At 46.0% G+C, this 16478-nt stretch overlaps 2 non-coding genes across 2 annotated transcripts; both read right to left on the bottom strand.

Annotated features, from left to right (window-relative positions):
• Window positions 1-1310: 1310 nt before the first annotated feature.
• trnai-uau (transfer RNA isoleucine (anticodon UAU)) lies at window positions 1311-1405 on the bottom strand. Its single transcript has 2 exons — window positions 1368-1405; window positions 1311-1346 (listed from the first exon to the last, which is right to left on the bottom strand). It is a non-coding gene; the product is annotated as a tRNA-Ile (tRNA).
• Window positions 1406-5929: 4524 nt separating this feature from the next.
• On the bottom strand, window positions 5930-6024 carry trnai-uau (transfer RNA isoleucine (anticodon UAU)). The gene is made up of 2 exons: window positions 5987-6024; window positions 5930-5965 (listed from the first exon to the last, which is right to left on the bottom strand). It is a non-coding gene; the product is annotated as a tRNA-Ile (tRNA).
• Between the last annotated feature and the right edge of the window lie 10454 nt (window positions 6025-16478).

The raw sequence follows: 16478 nt of genomic DNA, 5'->3' as shown, positions 1-16478 counted from the left end.
TGTATCTAGACAGATACATGAATGGGCAAGAAGAAAAGAGATACAGAACCTTAGAAAATAGGCGACATGTTTAGAGAGAGGATCTGGATCGGCGCAGGCTTGGAGGGCCGAAGGGCCTGTTCCTGTGCTGTAATTATCTTTGTTCTTTGTTCTTTGTTCTAAGAAGGATGTGGAAGCTTTAGAGAGTTTGCAGAGGAGATTTACCAGGATGCTGCCTGGACTGGAGGGCATGTCTTATGCAGAAAGGTTGAGGGAGCTCGGGCTTTTCTCATTGGAGCGAAGAAGGATGAGAAGTGACTTGATAGAGGTGGATAAGATGATGAGAGGCATAGATAGAGTGGATAGCCAGAGACTTTTTCCCAGGGCAGAAAGGGCTATCACCAGGGGGCATAATTTTAAGGTGATAGGAGGAAGGTTTAGAGGAGATGTCAGAGGAAGGTTCTTTACACGGAGAGTGGTGGGTGCGTGGAATGCACTGCCAGCGGTGGTAGTAGAAGCAGATACATTAGGGACATTTAAGCAACTCTTGGATAGGTACATGGATGATAGTAGAATGAAGGGTATGTAGGTAGTTTGATCTTAGAGTAGGTTAAAGGGTCGGCACAACATCGTAGGCCGAAGGGCCTGTACTGTGCTGTACTGTTCTATGTTCTATGTTCTTTGATATGAGGGTCCTTGAGAGAGTTCAGAGGAGATTTAGCAGAAGGGTTCCAGGGATGGAGCATTTTAGTTACAAGGTTAGGTTAGCATCCGCAGTATTTTGCTTTTATTTTAGGTTGGCAGAGCTGGGGTTGTTCTCCTTAGAACAAAAGAGATTGAGGGGAGATTTAATAGCAGTGTACCAGATTATGACAGGCTTGGATAAGTTAGACAAGGAAAAATTGTTCCCATTAACAGACTGCACAAGGAGTAGTGACCACAATTTGACAGTTCTGTGGAAAAAAAGGATGTGGGGGAGTATGAGGAAGCACTGTTTTTATATCTCAAGTGATAATGACCTGGAACTCGCTGGTGGAAGCAGAAATTATCAATGCCTTCAGGAGGAATTCTGAGAAAAGCAGACTTGCAGGGCTACGGGCATCGAGCCTGACTGCGTTGCTCTGTGCAGAGATGGCATGGACCGAGCTGTCTCCTTCTCTGCTGGAAATAACTATGAAGTTTTGCAGTGTTCTCACCACACGTGGCTCCTGTTCCTTTGATGTCACATCACAGTTCTATTGTTCCCCTTCTTCTGGCCAGTTCAGACTAATGAATGACTGCTCTCTGCACTGGACAGCTGTTTCTCATTGCACCCCGTTTCTAAAAGTCTATGCTCCAGGTGAGGCTCGAACTCACAACCTCAGCATAGCTCATTAATTGCACGGCTGTATAAGTACCACGTGCTTACCGATTGCGCCACTGGAGCCACATTGCTCCCCTTATAGTATGGCGAATTGTAGGCAAGTTAGCTGAACATCAGTCGTCTGGAAAATGTCCGAATCTATCAGAAAGGAAGTATTAACAAGCACTTGGAAAATCATTGTCTGATCAAACAAAGTCAACATGTTTTTACCGAATGGAAATCTTGATTGACAGATTTATTCCAGAATTCTGAGGATGTAACTGAAAGGGCAGGAATGTAGTATAATTGGATTTCCAAAAGGCATTCGGTAAGATTAATACACTAGATAAAGGCTCATGGAATTGAAGTAATATATTAACATGCAAGGAGGACTTAGAGGTAAACAGACAGAAAGCAATGAGTAGGGATAAATGGAGCATTTTCAAGATATCAGACTGCAACTCGTGGAGTGCCTCAAGGATCAGTGCTGGGGCCAAAGCTTTGTCCAATACCGAGAGTGTGGTGGAAGCGGATTCGGTCCTGGGTTGAAGAGAAGATTGGTCCTTATCATCATTGATGCCAGCCTCGAGAGAATTCCATTAAATCCACGTGCTGTCAAGAGACGGGTGAAAGCACTGAATATAGAAAACACGATGGGCCCTGACACAATTCCAACTGTCATACTGAAGATCTGTGCTCTAGAACCAGCTGTGGCCTGAGAGACGCTGTTTCAGTATAATTGCAAAACGCACATCTTCCTGACAATGCGCAATTTGCCCAGCTATGTCCTGTCTACAAAAATCGGGAAAAGTCCAATCCGCCCATTACCGACCCCATCAGTCTACTCACAATCATCAGCAAGGTTGTGGAAGGTATCGTTGACAGTGCTATCAATAAACATTTACTCAGTAACACATCGTTGACCGATGCTCAGTTTGGGTTCCACCAGGGGCACGCAATTCCAGACTTCATTACAACCTTGACCAAACATGGAAAATAGAGCTGTTTTCAAGAGGTGACAGTGACTGAAATTGACATAAAAATAACATTAGACCGAGTATGGGATCAAGGAGCCCGAGCTAAACTGGAGGCAATGGGAAAGAGGGGGAAAATGCTCCACGAGATGACGTCTTACCTAACACAAAGGTATGTCCCAGGGGGAGTGTTTGCTCGAGTGGTTGGGGGGGGATTGAACTAAAATGGCAGGGGGATTGGAAACTTTGCAAGGAGTCAGAGGAAGGGGGAATCAAGGACAAGAACAAAAGACATTAAGGGGAATAAGAAAAGTGATAGGCAGAGAAATCAAGGGCCTGAATCAGACAGGGCCACAGTGAAAAATAGTGGGAAGGAGACAAGCAACGTAAAAAAGACAAGCCTTAAGGCTTTGTGACTTAACGTGTGGAGTATTAACAATCTTCTTCTTTGGCCTCCTTGTCTCGGGAGACAATGGGTAAGCGCCTGGAGGTGGTCAGTGGTTTGTGGAACAGCGCCTGGAGTAGCGAAAAAGGCCAATTCGAGAGTGACAGACTCTTCCACATGTGCTGCAGATAAAATTGGTTGTCGGGGCTGTTACGCAGTTGGCTCTCCCCTTGCACTTCTGACTTTTTTCCTGCCAACTGCTACAACAGGCCATAGATAGGATCGTAGAATGGACAGAATGTTGGCAGATAGAATTTTATCCTCACAAGTGTGAAGTGATGCATTTTGACAGAAGAATTAAGAAGAGGCGATGTAGACGTAATAGCATAGTTCTAAAGAGTGTGCTGGAACAGAGTGACCTGAGAATGCTGGTGCATAGATCTTTGAAGGTGGCAAGAGATACTGAGAGAATAGTTTGTAAAGCATAAGGAATCTTAGGCTTAATAAAAAGAAGTACTCAGGACAATTATGGTGAACCTTTATAAAGCTCTGGTTAGCCACAACTCTGTCCTGTTCTTGCCACCACATTTCAGGAACGATAAAGGTAGGGGAGGTCCTTAATGAATCCTTTGCTTCAGTATTCACTAGTGAGAGGGACCTTGTCGTTTGTGAGGACAGCGTGGAACAGGCTGATATGCTCGAACAGGTTGATGTTAAGCAGGAGGATGTGCTGGAAATTTTGAAAGACATGATGATAGATAAGTCCCCGGGGCCATAAGGGATATACCCAAGGTTATTACGGGAAGCGAGGGAAGAATCTGCCGCGGCTTTGGCGATGATTCAGTTTAGTTCAGAGATACAGCACTGAAACAGGCCCTTCGGCCCATCGAGTCTGTGCCGACCATCAACCACCCATTTATACTAATCCTACACTAATCCCATATTCCTACCACATCCCCACCTGTCCCTATATTTCCCTATCACCTACCTATACTAGGGGCAACTTATAACGGCCAATTAACCTATCAACCTGCAAGTCTTTGGCATGTGGGAGGAAACCGGAGCACCCGGAGGAAACCCACGCAGACACAGGGAGAACTTTGACGATCTTTGCGTCCTCACTGTCCACTGGAGTGGTACAAGATGATTGGAGGGTGGCAAATGTTATTCCCTTGTTCAAGAAAGGGAATAGGGATAACCCTGGGAATTACAGACCAGTCAGTCTTACGTTGGTGGTGGGCAAATTATTGGAGAGGATTCTGAGAGACAGGATTTATGATTATTTGTAAAAGCATAGTTTGATTAGAGATAATAAGCATGACTTTGTGAGGGGCAGGTCATGCCTCACAAGCCTTATTGAATTCTTTGAGGATGTGACAAAACACATTGATGAAGGAAGAGCAGTGGATGTGGTGTATATGGATTTTAGCACGGCGTTTGATAAGGTTCCCCATGGTAGGCTCATTCAGAAAGTAAGGAGGCATGGGATACAGGGAAAGTTGGCTGTCTGGATACAGAATTGGCTGGCCCATAGAAGACAGAGTGTGGTAGTAGGTGGAAAGTATTCAGCCTGGAGCTCGGTGACCAGTGGTGTTCCGCAGGGATCTGTTCTGAGACTTCTGCTCTTTGTGATTTTTATAAATGACTTGGATGAGGAAGTGGAAGGTTGGGTTAGTAATTTTGCCGATGACACAAAGGTTGCTGGAGTTGTGGATAGTGTGGAGGGCTGTTGTAGGTTGCAACGGGACATTGCCAGGATGCAGAGCTGGGCTGAGAAGTGGCAGATGGAGTTCAACATGGAAAAGTGTGAAGTGATTCATTTTGGAAGGTCGAATTTGAATGCAGAATACAGGCTTAAAGACAGGATTCTTGGCAGTGTGGAGGAACAGAGGGATCTTGGGGTCCATGTCCATAGATCCCTCAAAGGTTCCACCCAAGTTGATAGGTTTGTTAAGAAGGCATATGGTGTATTGGCTTTCATTAACAGGGGGATTGAGTTTAAGAGCAGCGAGGTTATGCTGCAACTCTATGAAGCCCTGGTGAGACCACACTTGGAATATTGTGTTCAGTTCTGGTCGCCTCGTTATAAGAAGGATGTGGAAGCTTTAGAGAGTTTGCAGAGGAGATTTACCAGGATGCTGCCTGGACTGGAGGGCATGTCTTATGCAGAAAGGTTGAGGGAGCTCGGGCTTTTCTCATTGGAGCGAAGAAGGATGAGAAGTGACTTGATAGAGGTGTATAAGATGATGAGAGGCATAGATAGAGTGGATAGCCAGAGACTTTTTCCCAGGGCAGAAAGGGCTATCACCAGGGGGCATAACTTTAAGGTGACAGGAGGAAGGTTTAGAGGAGATGTCAGAGGAAGGTTCTTTACACGGAGAGTGGTGGGTGCGTGGAATGCACTGCCAGCGGTGGTAGTAGAAGCAGATACATTAGGGACATTTAAGCAACTCTTGGATAGGTACATGGATGATAGTAGAATGAAGGGTATGTAGGTAGTTTGATCTTCGAGTAGGTTAAAGGGTCGGCACAACATTGTAGGCCGAAGGGCCTGTACTGTGCTGTACTGTTCTATGTTCTATGTTCTTTGATATGAGGGTCCTTGAGAGAGTTCAGAGGAGATTTAGCAGAAGGGTTCCAGGGATGGAGCATTTTAGTTACAAGGTTAGGTTAGCATCCGCAGTATTTTGCTTTTATTTTAGGTTGGCAGAGCTGGGGTTGTTCTCCTTAGAACAAAAGAGATTGAGGGGAGATTTAATAGCAGTGTACCAGATTATGACAGGCTTGGATAAGTTAGACAAGGAAAAATTGTTCCCATTAACAGACTGCACAAGGAGTAGTGACCACAATTTGACAGTTCTGTGGAAAAAAAGGATGTGGGGGAGTATGAGGAAGCACTGTTTTTATATCTCAAGTGATAATGACCTGGAACTCGCTGCCCACAAGAGTGGTGGAAGCAGAAATTATCAATGCCTTCAGGAGGAATTCTGAGAAAAGCAGACTTGCAGGGCTCCGGGCATCGAGCCTGACTGCGTTGCTCTGTGCAGAGATGGCATGGACCGAGTTGTCTCCTTCTCTGCTGGAAATAACTATGAAGTTTTGCAGTGTTCTCACCACACGTGGCTCCTGTTCCTTTGATGTCACATCACAGTTCTATTGTTCCCCTTCTTCTGGCCAGTTCAGACTAATGAATGACTGCTCTCTGCACTGGACAGCTGTTTCTCATTGCACCCCGTTTCTAGAAGTCTATGCTCCAGGTGAGGCTCGAACTCACAACCTCGGCATAGCTCATTAATTGCACTGCTGTATAAGTACCACGCGCTTACCGATTGCGCCACTGGAGCCACATTGCTCCCCTTATAGTATGGCGAATTGTAGGCAAGTTAGCTGAACATCAGTCGTCTGGAAAATGTCCGAATCTATCAGAAAGGAAGTATTAACAAGCACTTGGAAAATCATTGTCTGATCAAACAAAGTCAACATGTTTTTACCGAATGGAAATCTTGATTGACAGATTTATTCCAGAATTCTGAGGATGTAACTGAAAGGGCAGGAATGTAGTATAATTGGATTTCCAAAAGGCATTCGGTAAGATTAATACACTAGATAAAGGCTCATGGAATTGAAGTAATATATTAACATGCAAGGAGGACTTAGAGGTGAACAGACAGAAAGCAACGAGTAGGGATAAATGGAGCATTTTCAAGATATCAGACTGCAACTCGTGGAGTGCCTCAAGGATCAGTGCTGGGGCCAAAGCTTTGTCCAATACCGAGAGTGTGGTGGAAGCGGATTCGGTCCTGGGTTGAAGAGAAGATTGGGCCTCATCATCATTGATGCCAGCCTCGAGAGAATTCCATTAAATCCACGTGCTGTCAAGAGACGGGTGAAAGCACTGAATATAGAAAACACGATGGACCCTGACACAATTCCAACTGTCATACTGAAGATCTGTGCTCTAGAACCAGCTGTGGCCTGAGAGACGCTGTTTCAGTATAATTGCAAAACGCACATCTTCCTGACAATGCGCAATTTGTCCAGCTATGTCCTGTCTACAAAAATCGGGAAAAGTCCAATCCGCCCATTACCGACCCCATCAGTCTACTCACAATCATCAGCAAAGTTGTGGAAGGTATCGTTGACAGTGTTATCAATAAACATTTACTCAGTAACACATCGTTGACCGATGCTCAGTTTGGGTTCCACCAGGGGCACGCAATTCCAGACTTCATTACAACCTTGACCAAACATGGAAAATAGAGCTGTTTTCAAGAGGTGACAGTGACTGAAATTGACATAAAAATAACATTAGACCTAGTATGGGATCAAGGAGCCCGAGCTAAACTGGAGGCAATGGGAAAGAGGGGGAAAATGCTCCACGAGATGACGTCTGACCCAACACAAAGGAATGTCCCAAGGGGAGTGTTTGCTCGAGTGATTGGGGGGGGATTGAACTAAAATGGCAGGGGGATTGGAAACTTTGCAAGGAGTCAGAGGAAGGGGGAATCAAGGACAAGAACAAAAGACATTAAGGGGAATAAGAAAAGTGATAGGCAGAGAAATCAAGGGCCTGAATCAGACAGGGCCACAGTGAAAAATAGTGGGAAGGAGACAAGCAACGTAAAAAAGACAAGCCTTAAGGCTTTGTGACTTAACGTGTGGAGTATTAACAATCTTCTTCTTTGGCCTCCTTGTCTCGGGAGACAATGGGTAAGCGCCTGGAGGTGGTCAGTTGTTTGTGGAACAGCGCCTGGAGTAGCGAAAAAGGCCAATTCGAGAGTGACAGACTCTTCCACATGTGCTGCAGATAAAATTGGTTGTCGGGGCTGTTACGCAGTTGGCTCTCCCCTTGCACTTCTGACTTTTTTCCTGCCAACTGCTACAACAGGCCATAGATAGGATCGTAGAATGGACAGAATGGTGGCAGATAGAATTTTATCCTCACAAGTGTGAAGTGATGCATTTTGACAGAAGAATTAAGAAGAGGCGATGTAGACGTAATAGCATAGTTCTAAAGAGTGTGCTGGAAAAGAGTGACCTGGGAATGCTGGTGCATAGATCTTTGAAGGTGGCAAGAGATACTGAGAGAATAGTTTGTAAAGCATAAGGAATCTTAGGCTTAATAAAAAGAAGTACTCAGGACAATTATGGTGAACCTTTATAAAGCTCTGGTTAGCCACAACTCTGTCCTGTTCTTGCCACCACATTTCAGGAACGATAAAGGTAGGGGAGGTCCTTAATGAATCCTTTGCTTCAGTATTCACTAGTGAGAGGGACCTTGTCGTTTGTGAGGACAGCGTGGAACAGGCTGATATGCTCGAACAGGTTGATGTTAAGCAGGAGGATGTGCTGGAAATTTTGAAAGACATGATGATAGATAAGTCCCCGGGGCCATAAGGGATATACCCAAGGTTATTACGGGATACGAGGGAAGAATTTGCCGCGGCTTTGGCGATGATTCAGTTTAGTTCAGAGATACAGCACTGAAACAGGCCCTTCGGCCCATCGAGTCTGTGCCGACCATCAACCACCCATTTATACTAATCCTACACTAATCCCATATTCCTACCACATCCCCACCTGTCCCTATATTTCCCTATCACCTACCTATACTAGGGGCAACTTATAACGGCCAATTAACCTATCAACCTGCAAGTCTTTGGCATGTGGGAGGAAACCGGAGCACCCGGAGGAAACCCACGCAGACACAGGGAGAACTTTGACGATCTTTGCGTCCTCACTGTCCACTGGAGTGGTACAAGATGATTGGAGGGTGGCAAATGTTATTCCCTTGTTCAAGAAAGGGAATAGGGATAACCCTGGGAATTACAGACCAGTCAGTCTTACGTTGGTGGTGGGCAAATTATTGGAGAGGATTCTGAGAGACAGGATTTATGATTATTTGTAAAAGTATAGTTTGATTAGAGATAATAAGCATGACTTTGTGAGGGGCAGGTCATGCCTCACAAGCCTTATTGAATTCTTTGAGGATGTGACAAAACACATTGATGAAGGAAGAGCAGTGGATGTGGTGTATATGGATTTTAGCACGGCGTTTGATAAGGTTCCCCATGGTAGGCTCATTCAGAAAGTAAGGAGGCATGGTATACAGGGAAATTTGGCTGTCTGGATACAGAATTGGCTGGCCCATAGAAGACAGAGTGTGGTAGTAGGTGGAAAGTATTCAGCCTGGAGCTCGGTGACCAGTGGTGTTCCGCAGGGATCTGTTCTGAGACTTCTGCTCTTTGTGATTTTTATAAATGACTTGGATGAGGAAGTGGAAGGTTGGGTTAGTAATTTTGCCGATGACACAAAGGTTGCTGGAGTTGTGGATAGTGTGGAGGGCTGTTGTAGGTTGCAACGGGACATTGCCAGGATGCAGAGCTGGGCTGAGAAGTGGCAGATGGAGTTCAACCTGGAAAAGTGTGAAGTGATTCATTTTGGAAGGTCGAATTTGAATGCAGAATACAGGCTTAAAGACAGGATTCTTGGCAGTGTGGAGGAACAGAGGGATCTTGGGGTCCATGTCCATAGATCCCTCAAAGGTTCCACCCAAGTTGATAGGTTTGTTAAGAAGGCATATGGTGTATTGGCTTTCATTAACAGGGGGATTGAGTTTAAGAGCAGCGAGGTTATGCTGCAACTCTATGAAGCCCTGGTGAGACCACACTTGGAATATTGTGTTCAGTTCTGGTCGCCTCGTTATAAGAAGGATGTGGAAGCTTTAGAGAGTTTGCAGAGGAGATTTACCAGGATGCTGCCTGGACTGGAGGGCATGTCTTATGCAGAAAGGTTGAGGGAGCTCGGGCTTTTCTCATTGGAGCGAAGAAGGATGAGAAGTGACTTGATAGCGGTGTATAAGATGATGAGAAGCAGGGCAGAAAGGGCTATCACCAGGGGGCATAATTTTAAGGTGACAGGAGGAAGGTTTAGAGGAGATGTCAGAGGTAGGTTCTTTACACGGAGAGTGGTGGGTGCGTGGAATGCACTGCCAGCGGTGGTAGTAGAAGCAGATACATTAGGGACATTTAAGCAACTCTTGGATAGGTACATGGATGATAGTAGAATGAAGGGTATGTAGGTAGTTTGATCTTCGAGTAGGTTAAAGTGTCGGCACAACATCGTGGGCCGAAGGGCCTGTACTGTGCTGTACTGTTCTATGTTCTATGTTCTTTGATATGAGGGTCCTTGAGAGAGTTCAGAGGAGATTTAGCAGAAGGGTTCCAGGGATGGAGCATTTTAGTTACAAGGTTAGGTTAGCATCCGCAGTATTTTGCTTTTATTTTAGGTTGGCAGAGCTGGGGTTGTTCTCCTTAGAACAAAAGAGATTGAGGGGAGATTTAATAGAAGTGTACCAGATTATGACAGGCTTGGATAAGTTAGACAAGGAAAAATTGTTCCCATTAACAGACTGCACAAGGAGTAGTGACCACAATTTGACAGTTCTGTGGAAAAAAAGGATGTGGGGGAGTATGAGGAAGCACTGTTTTTATATCTCAAGTGATAATGACCTGGAACTCGCTGCCCACAAGAGTGGTGGAAGCAGAAATGATCAATGCCTTCAGGAGGAATTCTGAGAAAAGCAGACTTGCAGGGCTACGGGCATCGAGCCTGACGGCGTTGCTCTGTGCAGAGATTTCATGGACCGAGTTGTCTCCTTCTCTGCTGGAAGTAACTATGAAGTTTTGCAGGGTTCTCACCACACGTGGCTCCTGTTCCTTTGATGTCACCTCACAGTGATATTGTTCCTTTTCTTCTGTCCAGTTCAGACTAACGAATGACTGCTCTCTGCACTGTCCAGCTGTTTCTCATTGCACCCCGTTTCTGAAAGCCTTTGCTTCAGGTGAGGTTCGAACTCACAACCTCGGCATAAGCTCATGAATTGTATTGTTGTATAAGTACCACGTGCTAACCGATTGCGCCACAGGAGGCACGTTGTTTCGTATTTAGTGTGGCGAATTACAGGCAAGTTAGCCGAACATCAGTCGTCTGGAAAATGTCCGAATCCATCATGAAAGAAGTGTTCACAAGCACTGGGAAAATCATTGTCTGATCAAACGAAGTCAACATGTTTTTACCGAATGGAAATCTTGATTGACAGATTTATTCCAGAATTCTGAGGATGGAACTGAAAGGGCAGGAATGTACTCTAATTGGATTTCCAAAAGGCATTCGGTAAGATATCATCGAAGATTAATACACTAGATAAAGGCTCGTGAAATTGAAGTAATATATTAACATGCAAGGAGGACTTAGAGGTAAACAGACAGAAAGCAACGAGTAGGGATAAATGGAGCATTTTCAAGATATCAGACTGCAACTCGTGGAGTGCCTCAAGGATCAGTGCTGGGGCCAAAGCTTTGTCCAATACCGAGAGTGTGGTGGAAGCGGATTCGCTCCACGAGAGGATGTCTTACCTAACACAAATGTATGTCCCAGGGGGAGTGTTTGCTCGAGTGGTTGGGGGGATTGAACTAAAATGGCAGGGGGATGGGAAACTTTGCAAGGAGTCAGAGGAAGGGGGAATCAAGGACAAGAACAAAAGACATTAAGGGGAATAAGAAAAGTGATAGGCAGAGAAATCAAGGGCCTGAATCAAACAGGGCCACAGTGAAAAATAGTGGGAAGGAGACAAGCAACGTAAAAAAGACAAGCCTTGAGGCTTTGTGACTTCATGTGTGGAGTATTAACAATCTTCCTCTTTGGCCTCCTTGTCTCGGGAGACAATGGGTAAGCGCCTGGAGGTGGTCAGTGGTTTGTGGAACAGCGCCTGGAGTGGCAAAAAAGGTCAATTCGAGAGTGACAGACTCTTCCACATGTGCTGCAGATAAAATTGGTTGTCGGGGCTGTTACTCAGTTGGCTCTCCCCTTGCACTTCTGACTTTTTTCCTGCCAACTGCTAAGTCTCTTTGACTCGCCACACGTTAGTCCCGCCTTTATGTCTGCCACCAGCTCTGGGGATCACTGACAACTGACTCCCGCGACTTGTGATCCATTTCACAGGGCTTCATGTCGCGTTTGCAGACGTGTTTAAAGCGGAGACATGGACGGTTGGTGGGTCTGATATCAGTGACGAGCTCACTGTACAATGTGTCCTTGTGGATCCTGCCATCTTCCATGCAGCTCACATGGCCAAGCCATCTCAAGTGCCACTGGCTCAGTACAGTGTATAAGTTGGGGATGTTGGCCGCCTCGAGGACTTCTGTGTTAGAGATCCGATCCAGCCTCTTGATGCCACGGATTCTCCGGAGGCAGCGAAGATGGAATGAATTGAAACATCGCTCTTGGCTGACATACGTTGTCCAGGCCTCGTTGCCATCGAGCAAGGTACTGAGGATACAGGCTTGATACACTCAGAACTTTGTATTCCGAGTCAGTGCGCCATTTTCCCACACTCTCTTGGCCAGTATGGACATAGCAGTGGAAGCCTTTCCCATGCGCTTGTTGATTTCTGCATCGAGAGACAGGTTACTGGTGATAGTTGAGCCCAGGCAGCTGAACTCTTGAACCACTTCCAGAGCGTGGTCGCCAATATAGATGGATGGAGCATTTCTGACGTCCTGTCCCAAGATGTTCGTTTTCTTGAGGCTGATGGTTAGGCCAAATTCGTTGCAGGCAGCCGAAAACCTGTCGATGATACTCTGCAGACACTCTCCAGTGTGAGATGTTAATGCAGCATCGTCAGCAAAGAGGAGTTCTCTGATGAGTACTTTCCGTACTTTGGTCTTCGCTCTTAGACGGGAAAGGTTGAACAACATGCCCCCTGATCTTGTGTGGAGGAAAATTCCTTCTTCTGAAGGCTTGAACACAGCAGGGAGAAGAAGGTCCCAAACAGTGTGGGTGCGAGAAAACAGTCCTGTTTCACGCTACTCAGGATAGGAAAGGGGTCTGATGAGGCACCGTGATGCTGAATTGTGCCTTTCATATTGTCATGGAATGAGGTGATGATACTTAGTAGCTTTGGTGGACATCCGATCTTTTCTCGTAGTCTGAAGAGACCACGTCTGCTGACGAGGTCAAAGGCTTTGGTGAGATCAATGAAAGCAACGTATAGGGGCATCTGTTCACCGCCTTTCTCCTGCAGCTGACGATGGGAGAACAGCATGTCAGTGGTGGATCTCTCTGCTCGAAAGCCACACTGTGCCTCAGGGTAGACACGCTCGGCCAGCTTCTGGAGCCTGTTTGAAGGGACTCGAGCGAAGACTTTTCCCACTATCCTGAGCAGGGATATTCGATGGTAGTTGTTGCAGTCACTGCGGTCACCTTTGTTCTTATAGAGGGTGATGATATTGGCATCGCGCATATCCTGTGGTACTGCTCCCTCGTCCCAGCACAGGCAAAGCATTTCGTAGAGCGCCTAGAGTATAGCAGGCTTAGCACTCTTGATTATTTCAGGGGCAATGCCATCCTTCCCAGGGGCTTTTCCACTGGCTAGAGAATCAATGGCATCAGTTCCGATTTTGTTGGATGTACGTCCAGCTCATCCATGACTGGCAGAGACTGGGCTGCATTCAGGGCGGTCTGAGTGACAACATTTTCCCTGGAGTGCAGTTCTCGGTAGTGCTCCACCCACAGGTCCATTTGCTTGCGTTGGTCAGTGATTGTGTCCCCGATTTAGATTTGAGGTGGGCGATCTTCTTGATGGTTGGCCCAGAAGCTCTCTTAATGCCATCATCCATATCTCTGATGTTTCCGGTGTTGGAGGCAAGCTGAATATGGCTGCATAGGTGTTGCCAGTAGTCATTTGCTCAGCGCTTAGCTGTTCTTTGTGCAGCGTTTCTGGCTGCATTAAGTGCGACGGATGTCAGCTCGATGGGGGCTTTCTTATAATTCAACAGTGCATTGCACTTCGCGGCTGTGACAGGTTACAGCTCTTCAAACTGAGATTGAAACCAGTCTGCATTCTGCTTCACACGTTTTCCATAGGTGGTCAAAGCTGACTCATAGATTGCGTCTCTGATGTGGACCCACTTGGTCTCTGCATCCCCTGCGGGAGTGTTTTGAAGGGCTTTTTCAAGTGAATTCAGAAATTTATGCAACAGCTGTGGATAAGAAATTCTGCTCGTGTTGATGTGCGAGTGGCTCTTCTGCTTGGAGTGTTGCAGCTTCTTTGGTTTGAGTCTAACCTTGCTGCACACCAGGGAGTGGTCGGTATTAGCAATAAAGTGGATGAATTAATTGCACAAATGGATGTAAATGGGTATGATATAGTTGGGATTACGGAGACACCGCTGCAGGCTGACCAGAGATGGGAAACGAACATCCAGGGTTATTTGAAATAAAAACAAAAAATGCTGGAAATACTCAGCAGGTCTGGCAGCATCTGTGGAGAGAGAAGCAGAGTTAACGTTTCAGGTCAGTGACCCTTCTTCGGAACTGGCAAATATTAGAAATGTAAAAGGTTATAAGCAAGTAAAGTGTGGGTGGGGAAAGAGATAACAGGGAAAAGGTGTAGATCAGACAAGGTCACGGAATCGCTGACCAGAAGGTCATGGAGCAAAGATATGTTAATGGTGTGTTGAAAGACAAAGCATTCGTGCAGAAAGGGTGTTAACGGACTGAAAGTTGAACAGCTGCAAGTGCCAACATGAAAAAAAAAGTGGGTAAGCAAACTGAACAAACTAATGTATGGCAGATGAAGTATAATGTGAATAATGTGAGGTTATCCACTTTGGTAGCAAAAATAGGAAGGCAGATTATTATCTGAATGCCTATAAACTGAGAGAGGAGAATATGCAACGAGACCTGGGTGTTCTCGTACACCAGTCACTAAACGAAAGCATGCAGGTGCGACAGCTGTTTAAATAAAGGCAAATGTTATGTTGGCCTTCATTGCGATAGGATTCGAGTACAGGAGCATGAATGTCTTGCTGCAATTATACAGGGCCTTGGTGAGGCCACACCTGGAATACTGTGTAGTTTTGGTCTCCTTATCTGAGGTAGGATGTTCTTGTTATAGAGGTAGCGCAACAAAGGTGTACCAGACTGAATTTTGGGATGGCGAGACTGGCATGTGAGAGATTGAATTGGTTAGGATTATATTCGCTGGAGTTCAGAAGAGTGAAGGGGCGGGGATCGGGTGGGGTGGGGGGTGGGGGCTGGATCTCATAGAAACCTATAAATTTCTAATAGGCCTTGACAGGGTAGATGCAGGAAGGATGTTCCCGATGGTGGGGGAGTCCAGAATCAGGGGTCATAGTCTAAGGATACGGGGTCAACCATTGCTCAGTGATGCTCAGTTTGGGTTCTGCCAGGGCCAATCAGCTCCTGACCTCATTACAGCCTCGGTTCAAACATGGACAAAAGAGCTGAATTCAAGAGGTGAGGTGAGAGTGACTGCCCTTGACATCAAGGCAGCATTTGGCCGAGTATGGCATCAAGGAGCCATAGCAAAACAAGGTCAATGGGAATCAGGGGGAACATCCTCTGCTGGCTGGAGTCATATCTAGCGCAAAGGAAGATGCTTGTGGTTGTTGGAGGTCAATCATCTGAGCTCCAGGACATCACTGCAGGAGTTCCTCAGGATAGTGTCCTAGGCCCAACCATCTTCAGCTGCTTCATCAATGGCCTTCCTTCAATCATAAGGTCAGAAGTGGGGATGTTCACGGATGATTGCACAATGTTCAGCACCATTCGTGACTCCTCAGATACTGAAGCAGTCCGTGTAGAAATGCAGCAAGACCTGGACAATATCCAGGCTTGGGCTGATAAGTGGCAAGTAACATTCCCGCCATACAAGTGCCTGGCAATGGCCATCTCCAACAAGAGATAATCTAACCATCTCCCCTTGACATTCAACAGCATAACCATCGCAGAATCCCCAACTCTCAACATCCTAGGGGTTACCATTGACCAGAAACTGAACTGGAGTAGCCATATAAATATCGTGGCTGCAAGAGCAGATCAGAGGCTCGGAATCCTGAGGCGAGTAACGCACCTCCTGACTCCCCAAAGCCTGTCCACCATCGACAAGGCACAAGTCAGGAGTGGGATGGAATACTCTCCACTTGCCTGGATGGGTGCAACTCCAACAACACTCAAGAAGCTCGACACCATCCAGGACAAAGCAGCCCACTTGATTGGCATCCCATCTACAAACATTCACACTTTTCCTGAGTTGACTGCACGCTTTGCTCGTTGGAAATGTTCAAATGTCTCAGTATCAATCAGAGATCGTGGATTTGTCGTAAAATGAACAAAAGGCAAAAAATGGGTGAGAAATAAACAAACAAATCAGCCTGTTGAAGGGGAAGAAATGGGAAAAGCAGCTAATATTAAAAGGCGTGGGCGAGCTTCACTGATGTTCGAGTGGCGTGGGCTTAATGCATTCACTCTCGTGTTCTTGGTTCCATTCCTGGTCAGAAAGTAATCAGTTCTGTTACTGTTATGACAACTCTCACAAACGTGACTGGCATTAAAAAAAACAGCAAATGGTTCGCAACTCTGCCGGTCATAGAGTTATCCAGCAGAAAAACACGCCCTTTGGCCAATTGTGTCTGTGCTGGGAATGAAACACCTAATTATTCTAATCCCATTTTTCAGCACTTGGTCCGTAGCCTTGTATTCTATGCCGTTTCAAGTGCTCATCGAAGTACTTGGTAAATGTTGTGAGGGTTCCTGCCTCTGCCAATCCTTCAGGTGGTGTTGTCCAAATTCCAAACGCCCTCTGAGTGAACTTTTTCACTCAAATCCATTCTAAACCTCCTGCCCCCTACCTTAAATCTATGCCCCCTGGTTATTGACCCCTCCGCTAAGGTAAAAGTTTCTTCCTATCGAACCTATCAATGCCCCTCATAAT

The sequence above is a fragment of the Heterodontus francisci genome, chromosome 34, assembly GCF_036365525.1.
Source record: "Heterodontus francisci isolate sHetFra1 chromosome 34, sHetFra1.hap1, whole genome shotgun sequence".
NCBI classification, from domain to species: Eukaryota; Metazoa; Chordata; class Chondrichthyes; order Heterodontiformes; family Heterodontidae; genus Heterodontus; species Heterodontus francisci.
Note: the sequence above shows the minus strand (reverse complement) of the source record. Positions and strands in the feature narration are given on the sequence as shown.